This window comes from Lipotes vexillifer, unplaced genomic scaffold (assembly GCF_000442215.2).
Source record: "Lipotes vexillifer unplaced genomic scaffold, Lipotes_vexillifer_v1.1 scaffold534, whole genome shotgun sequence".
NCBI lineage: Eukaryota > Metazoa > Chordata > Mammalia > Artiodactyla > Lipotidae > Lipotes > Lipotes vexillifer.
The window spans coordinates 1,193,975-1,201,570 of NW_006787833.1; positions in this window are offsets into that span (position 1 = coordinate 1,193,975).

The following is a 7,596-nucleotide window of genomic DNA, read 5'->3' on the forward strand; positions in this document are numbered from 1 at the left end:
GCCTGCGCGTCCGGAGTCTGTGCTCCTCAACGGGAGAGGCCGCAGCGGTGAGAGGCCCCCGTACCGAAAAAAAAAAAAAAAAAAAAAGTACATTTTATGTACCTGTGAATACTTACATACATGGAGAGAGACAGAGAGAGAATGAATGAATGAATGAATGAATTTCACTTTCAGCTACTTCTAAGCTTAAAAGAGAACTCTCCAAGAGGCTATAGGAGGGACAGATGGTTTGAAAGAACCCTGAACTTGAAGTTCTGGCTCCAATGTTTCCTACCTGTGTAATTGTGGAAAAATTTAAAGCTTACAGTAGGTTGAGTTGATTTCCTCACTTGAAAACTGCAATAGATCTGCCTGATCTACTGCTTTAGATATGAAACGAAAAGCAAATAAGACAGTCCCTAAAAGCGTTACCTAAATTATAAAGCCCCAGACAAATGTCCTGAATTATTATTATTTGCCAAACTTTGAATTCTTTTCCAAATATTTGCTGAGTATCCTTTTAGGCAAATGAACCTAAACTTGTTCTCTAAAAAAAAACCTAACAATAAGGGGTTGGAGTTGATGAATCAAACGGAGGCTCTAATTCGCTTAGAAAGGAATTCCTTCACTCGAGGCCCATGATTTTTAGAAGCAGATTGACTGTTTCAATTGACATCACAACTCACTGGACTTTTGGAAATGACCCACTGAAGTGACTACAGCTACAGGAGGCCTTCATTATCCACGGAGAGCTGGTACTGGAAATGCCTTTTTAAATGAAGGGACTTCAAACAGTGTATTAGCTGGTCTCCATAGCTGGCTTTCAGGGAACTGTGCTTTCCAATATTCCTGTCCTGGGGCAGCAGCCTCCTTCCAGACTGGGCTAGCCTGTGACTGGCTTTAACCAGTAGTGATGCTATGTCAGTTGGGGACCCAAATTTTTGGAAGTAGCCTCTGCTTTTGTGCTTTGGGGAACCTTGAGCTGCAATGTAAGAAGTCTGGCTACCCTCTCATGTGGAGGAGGAGAGACCCTAGGACTACATGGATAGTGGGAGAGGCTCCCGAGTCACCCCACTGAGCTCAGCCTTGTGGCCGTCCCTGGGAAGGTACCAGGCAAGTAAGTCATCTTGAACATCTGAACCCAGCCAAGATCCCACATGACTGCAGGCCTAGCTACAGCTAACCTAGCAGAGTCTGGCCAACCCACAGGATTATGATTATGGGAGATAATAAAATGGCTGTTATCTGAAACCTGTGGTTTGGGGGGATGGTTTGTTACACAGCAGTGGGTAATCAAAATGTACAGAGACCAAAGCTGAATAGTAAGTCATATTTAAAGGACTTGATTAAAATTTCAAATTAGAAAAATAAAATATTATAAAATAAGTCATAATTATCAGTGTGCCGTAATTGTTGGAACAAAAAATTAATTGAATGTTGGATTTTTAAAAATTAACTGAATGTATAATTTTTCTGATGAAACTAGGTGATATGACATCCTTTACTTGACTTTCACACCCCAGTTATGAAATAGGTTATTTTTGCCAAAATATTTCTGAAGACTTTATCACTTTCTTTTTTACCCAGGTCCCCTATTAACCAGTTTTATGCTGCGTATTCTCTTTTGAAGCACTAATCCTGATACTATCCATGTTAATTTCTCCTCTTGGGTTGTTAAAGGTCTAATTCTGTCACATCCTTATTTTGGGTTTGTATGTATTATAGCATTTCTCCAATATCACTTTTCTCAATCATGACAAACTGCATCTTTTTTTTTTTTTTAATTTTCAATTTTACTTTGCAGTCTATTTGCATCATATCCCTTGATACTGATGACTATTTACAGCAGTCAGCAGAGTTGAAGGAAAAGATACTCAGATGCTAGGCAGGAACAGAAATTAGGATTAAGGAAACAGGAATGCTAAAACGGGAACTAGTTTTTGAATGGTCAGTTCATTAGTGCATAGATTTGGTTTATGTAAACCTCTTAATGGTGGGGACGGGCACTCATAGTGAGTATATCATAGAGTGAAATTTAAAAGTATATCCCAGCAAATGTCACATTGTACTGAATTGATCTATTAAGGGATTTGTCTCCATTTGACTAGGTGCTGTGTGTGTGTGTGTGTGTGTGTGTGTGTGTGTGTGTGTGTGTGTGTGTGTAGGAGGGGAAAGGGGGAAATCTCTCTTTTATCCCCTATACTTAAATAGTATCTAGCATTTGGTTTGCACCTGTGAAACTGGACTGAACTAATTAGTCATTTGTTTATGCCCTAATGAGTGAAAGAGCAAAAAGTTTCATCCTAAAATGAATAAAGGAAAATTTACTGTAACTCTATCATTCCAATAAGATTAAAATCCCCCCCCTTGTTGTTGAAGTTTGCAAGTGGAAAGGGCACATAATATGTACAACTATACTCCAAATCCCAATGGATTATCCCACAAATAATTACTTTTTCTTTTATACACAAACAAATGTGACAGTCTAATTTAAATTATGCCTTCTTAGTGAGAAATGAAGACAGAAGTGGCTACATATATAAAATTCTCAAGCCTACAAACTAAACCTCAAGCATGATGTATTTTTTAAAAATAATTGCCAGTGGATACAACATAATGGAAAACTGTCCAAATTTCAAATAGCTGTCCAAATATCAAATAAGATACTTATTTGGAATTGCTGCTGCCAGATAAGCTCCAAAACATGGTGGCAGAGAGGGGAGCTTGATTTCAATTTTGTGTGAACAATGCTTAATAATAAAAGTACTTAAAATGTATACCACATTGAAGGAACTTAACTTACACTTGAAACACAGCTAACCATTTGGAATTTGTCATAGATAGAAATCTAGCTTCACATTAAAAAAAAAAAAAGCTTTCCATTCTAAATGGCAGCTGAGTCCTAAAAGTTAGCAGAAGTGGGCACATTTTTGGGGATCCAGTAGAAAGAATGAGTTGGGAGATGGTTAAAACACAGATGGCTCATTCACTGTCTGGCTTGTGAGAGATGAGTAATAGCATAGTGAACATGGTGACATATGGCTCTCCTATACGTAACCCTAGCAAAGTGCCAACTTGCCCAACTTTTCTGAAAAGCAGTTTAGCAATATGTAGCTAGAGTTTTTAAATGTTATAGTGCTGCTGGGGATCTGTCTTCAGGAAATATTTAGATACCTGTAAAAAATATTTATGCCCAAAGTTTTCTTTTTGGCATTATTTAGAATAGTGACCAAAATATCCAATAATACAGGAATGTTTCCCTCTATGATGGAACATTATGCAAACATTCAGGTTATAGTTTCAAAAAACATTTAGGGATAGAAGAAAATGCTCTCATAACATGTGAAAGAAAATACAAAACTAAATTTATGGTGAATGTATATGGCTACATATGAGTAGAACTTAAAATGTATTGTGTATCTTGGGCAATAGACAGTAAAGATAGATAATTTTTTTCTTCATTACAATTTAATGTTATGTTCCAGTTTTTTAATGTATATCTGTTTCATTTATATCATTAAAAGGGAGTAAAATGAGAAAAGGTCAATCTTACCAGTGTAAACCTATACTATCGTATGCCTATACTATTGTCACCTGTAAAATAATATAGATTTTGGTTTATTTATGTATTTATTTTTATTGAAGCCTAGTTGATTTACAATGTTGTAGTAGTTCCTGGTGTACAGCAAAGTGATTCAGTTATACATATATATGTATATTCTTTTTCATATTCTTTTCCATTATGGTTTATTACAGGATATCGAATATAGTTCCAGGTGCTCTACAGGGGGACCTTGTTGTTTATCCATTCTATATATAATAGTTTGCATTTGCTGATCCTAAACTCCCAATCCATCCCTCCCCCTTTCCCCCTCCCTCTTGGCAACCACAAGTCTCTATGTCTGTGAGTCTGTTTGTTTTTTAGGTAAGTTCATTTGTTCATCTGTGTCATATTTGAGATTCCACGTATAAGTCATATCATATGGTATTTCTCTTTCTCTGTCTGACTTACTTCACTTAGTATGATAATCTCTGGGTCCATCCATGTTGCTGCAAATGGCATTATTTCATAGAATATAGATTTTGAATCCTCAAGCTAAGACACACAAAGATTTATTAACTCAAGAACTATTTCAGATTCTTCTTTATTATCACAGAATTGCTAATTGCCAGTCAAGCCTGAGATTTGATATTGTTCATGTGCAAATATTTCTGATCAAATTACATGCCGTTGCAGTGGCTATGGTTCGCTTTGATTACATTCAAGCTCTTTGACCGAGCCCTTCATGGATTGAACTTGACTCTCGTTGAAATCCTGGAGCCCAACGAGAATTTTGGAAAAGCTTCAGCAGCCTGAATAAATGTTATCACAGTCAAGCCACTCAAGGACCACAAATCCCACTATGGAATACACTCCTGTGTGTGGTTAGGGATGCAGATGGAGGGGGGTAGTCAATGAGTCATTTCATAGGAAATGCCAGAAATGATGAAGTATGGGTCATCATTTATTTATAAGTGAAAAAGAGGGATCAAACGATATAAATTGTAAGTAAAGATAAACCATATGAGGACAAAACCATAAACTAATCTTTTTTCAAGGAAGGTTAACAGCCTTTGACAGGTTAGCAGAAAAACAAAAAGATGAAATAAACATAGTTATCTGTCCACTGGGTCCTCCTCCAACGTGTTCTCCATAGACTAGGGATCCTGATAAAACATAGATTTGATCATTTCTGTCCCTCCTTCAAAATCCCCTAGAAGTTTCCCATTGCCCTTGGGCTACAGTCCAAAATACTTGGCATAAGCTACAAAGCATGGCGTGATCTGGTTCCCTCTCCAATCATTTCACTCCACTCTACCCTTTCTCCCTGACCCCTTTCCTCCCTGGCCTTTCAGTTACTCACAAATGCCAGACTCTTCAACTCACGATCTTCCTACAGACTCTAAAGTTTGTGTTGTTTTCTCCCCCACTGATTTTGTGGCTAAATTCTCAACTCAGTGTCATTTCCTTAGAAGCTTTGTCTATTTTCAAGCTTGTGTGGTCCTGAGGGCACCTGAGACTTGGTCCTAAGTACATTCTCCTTGCCTGCCCCTCCCCGCTTGTCACAATGCACTTCAGGTACCTTCTGCCATAGCCCCATCTGCCTCTCTGCAGAAACCTCCACAAATTAACCCTTTCACATCCAGTTCTCCATCCTTTAAAAAAAAGCCAGTTATCATAGATTCCATAAATATTTCTTGAGCATCCCTTAAGCGTAAGATCCTGTGCTTGGCAGGTAGAGCCTATGGGAGATACTCAACATGCTTGCACCTGTCTCAAGTCTCTGAATGTGTTTCTGCCTTTTTTTTTTCTGAGCTAACAAATCCCACCTACTCCCACTCGACTTCCTCAAGCCTTTTCCTATCCTGGCTAACTTGTACTAGGCCTTCAGGATGAGGCTTTGGCATCATTTCTTTCTTTTTTTTTTTTTTTTTTTTTTTTTTTTTTTTTTTTTTTTTTTTTTTTTTTTTTTTTTTTTTTTTAAAAAAAAAGGACCTTGAAATGCTGAAAATAACAACCTTTTTTTTTTAAGTATTTTAAAATTTTTTAAATTTATTTTTGGCTGCCTTGGGTCTTAGTTGCGGCATGCAGGACCTTTGTTGAGGCATGCGGGATCTTTGGTTGCGGCGCACGGGCTTCTCTCTAGTTGTGGCATGCAGGTGTTCTCTTCTCTAGTTGTGGCGCGCAGGCTCCAGAGCACGTGGGTTCTGTAGTTTGCGGCACACGGGCTCTACTTGAGGCGCACGAGCTTAGTAGTTGTGGCGCGCGGGCTTAGTTGCCCCGCGGTGTGTGGGACCTTAGTTCCCTGACCAGGGGTCGAACTCGCGTCCCCTGCATTGGAAGGAGGATTCTTTATCACTGGACTGCCAGGGAAGTTCCTTGGCATCATTTCTAACTGGAAGGTTTTCATGATGTTCCTCCTTGTTGCTCAAGCATTCTGGATAATATGCCCACTCTAGGTGCTCTCATAGTCTGAGTTTACCCTTGAAACTCACATCTTGTGTTAATGTCTGTCCATCAGACTTTGAGCTCCTTGAGGGCAGAGCCCATGTCCTGGCTCTCAGTCTTCAGGCCCTGGCAGTGCCTGGCACATAGCAGTCCTTAATTAAGAGCTATATGCTTGCTTGTTTTAATCCAGCCCTATTCAACGAAGGATTTGAGGTAACTTACACAAAAGACACATAAAGCAAACAAATATTAAAGCCGAAGCAAGAAAATTGTAAACGGAAGTAGAATCAGGACCAGAAAAGAAGAACAGGTTCATGGTTGTTAGAAAAGGACTAAAAATTATTTTTCCTGGAATATTTATTAATATGCATCTAACAATAAATAATTCTAAGATCATAGCATGTCCCATTTATGGCACATCACATTATTTCCCTAAATGAAAACCGCTGAAACTTATTTAAAAGCATGGAAAACTGTTTTCCCCAAAGTTTTGGGGTTATGGATTTTGAGGCCATGTTTGTTTTTTCAACTTTCCTGTATCTTTGCACTCTAAACTCTCAGAAGATAGTAAACATGCCATTTTAGCTTATCCTTCTGCACCCAACACAGTACTACATGGGAATACATATGCTCTTTTTGTTTTGGGTTTTTTTTTTTTTGCGGTACGCGGGCCTCTCACTGTTGTGGCCTCTCCCGTTGTGGAGCACGGGCTCTGGACACGCAGGCTCAGCGGCCATGGCTCACGGGCCCAGCCGCTCCACGGCACATAGGATCTCCCCGGACCGGGGCACGAACCCGTGTCCCCCGCATCGGCAGGCGGACTCTCAACCACTGTGCTACCAGGGAAGCCCACATATGCTCTTTAAAACAAACAAAACAAAACAAAACAAAGAAACTTTCCCTTACGAAATAAGAGCAAGACTCTTGAGCCTATGGAAACAATGTCAAGTGATTTCATCTTCAAGGAAGTTCCTACCTGAATTCGTAGACACCAAATATAAATCCAGAAACTAAAACTACTCAGTAAAATTACTGCAGGTGATTCATAGCCATAACCACTCCTTTATAAGGAGTAAAACTGGATAATGACTCTTACGGCTAAGTTTTTAAATGTATAGACCATCCCCGCTAATTTCTTTTTAAGAGAGTTTAATTTCAAAATAATTTTCCTGGATGGGGCCTCCCTGGTGGCGCAGTGGTTGAGAGTCCGCCTGCCGATGCAGGGGACGCGGGTTCGTGCCCCGCCCGGTCTGGGAGGATCCCACATGCCGCGGAGCGGCTGGGCCCGTGAGCCATGGCCGCTGAGCCTGCGCGTCCGGCAACGGGAAAGGCCACGACAGTGAGAGGCCCACATATCGCAAAAAAAAAATAAATAAAATAAAAAAAATAATAATAATTTTCCTGGAATCCCAGAAAGCCTTTCTACTGCACGAGTAGCTACTATCTGAAAGGCATTTCCCACAAAATCATCTCAGGTTATTTATTTTGAAGACCACACAGTAGACTGTCTTCGAAAAGTCTTGACTTTCACTCTCCTGCTTAGCTGAATTAGCTAAGCTTAAAAAGAATCAGGGCTTCCCTGGTGGCGCAGTGCTTGAGGGTCCGCCTGCCGATGCAGGAGACGCGGG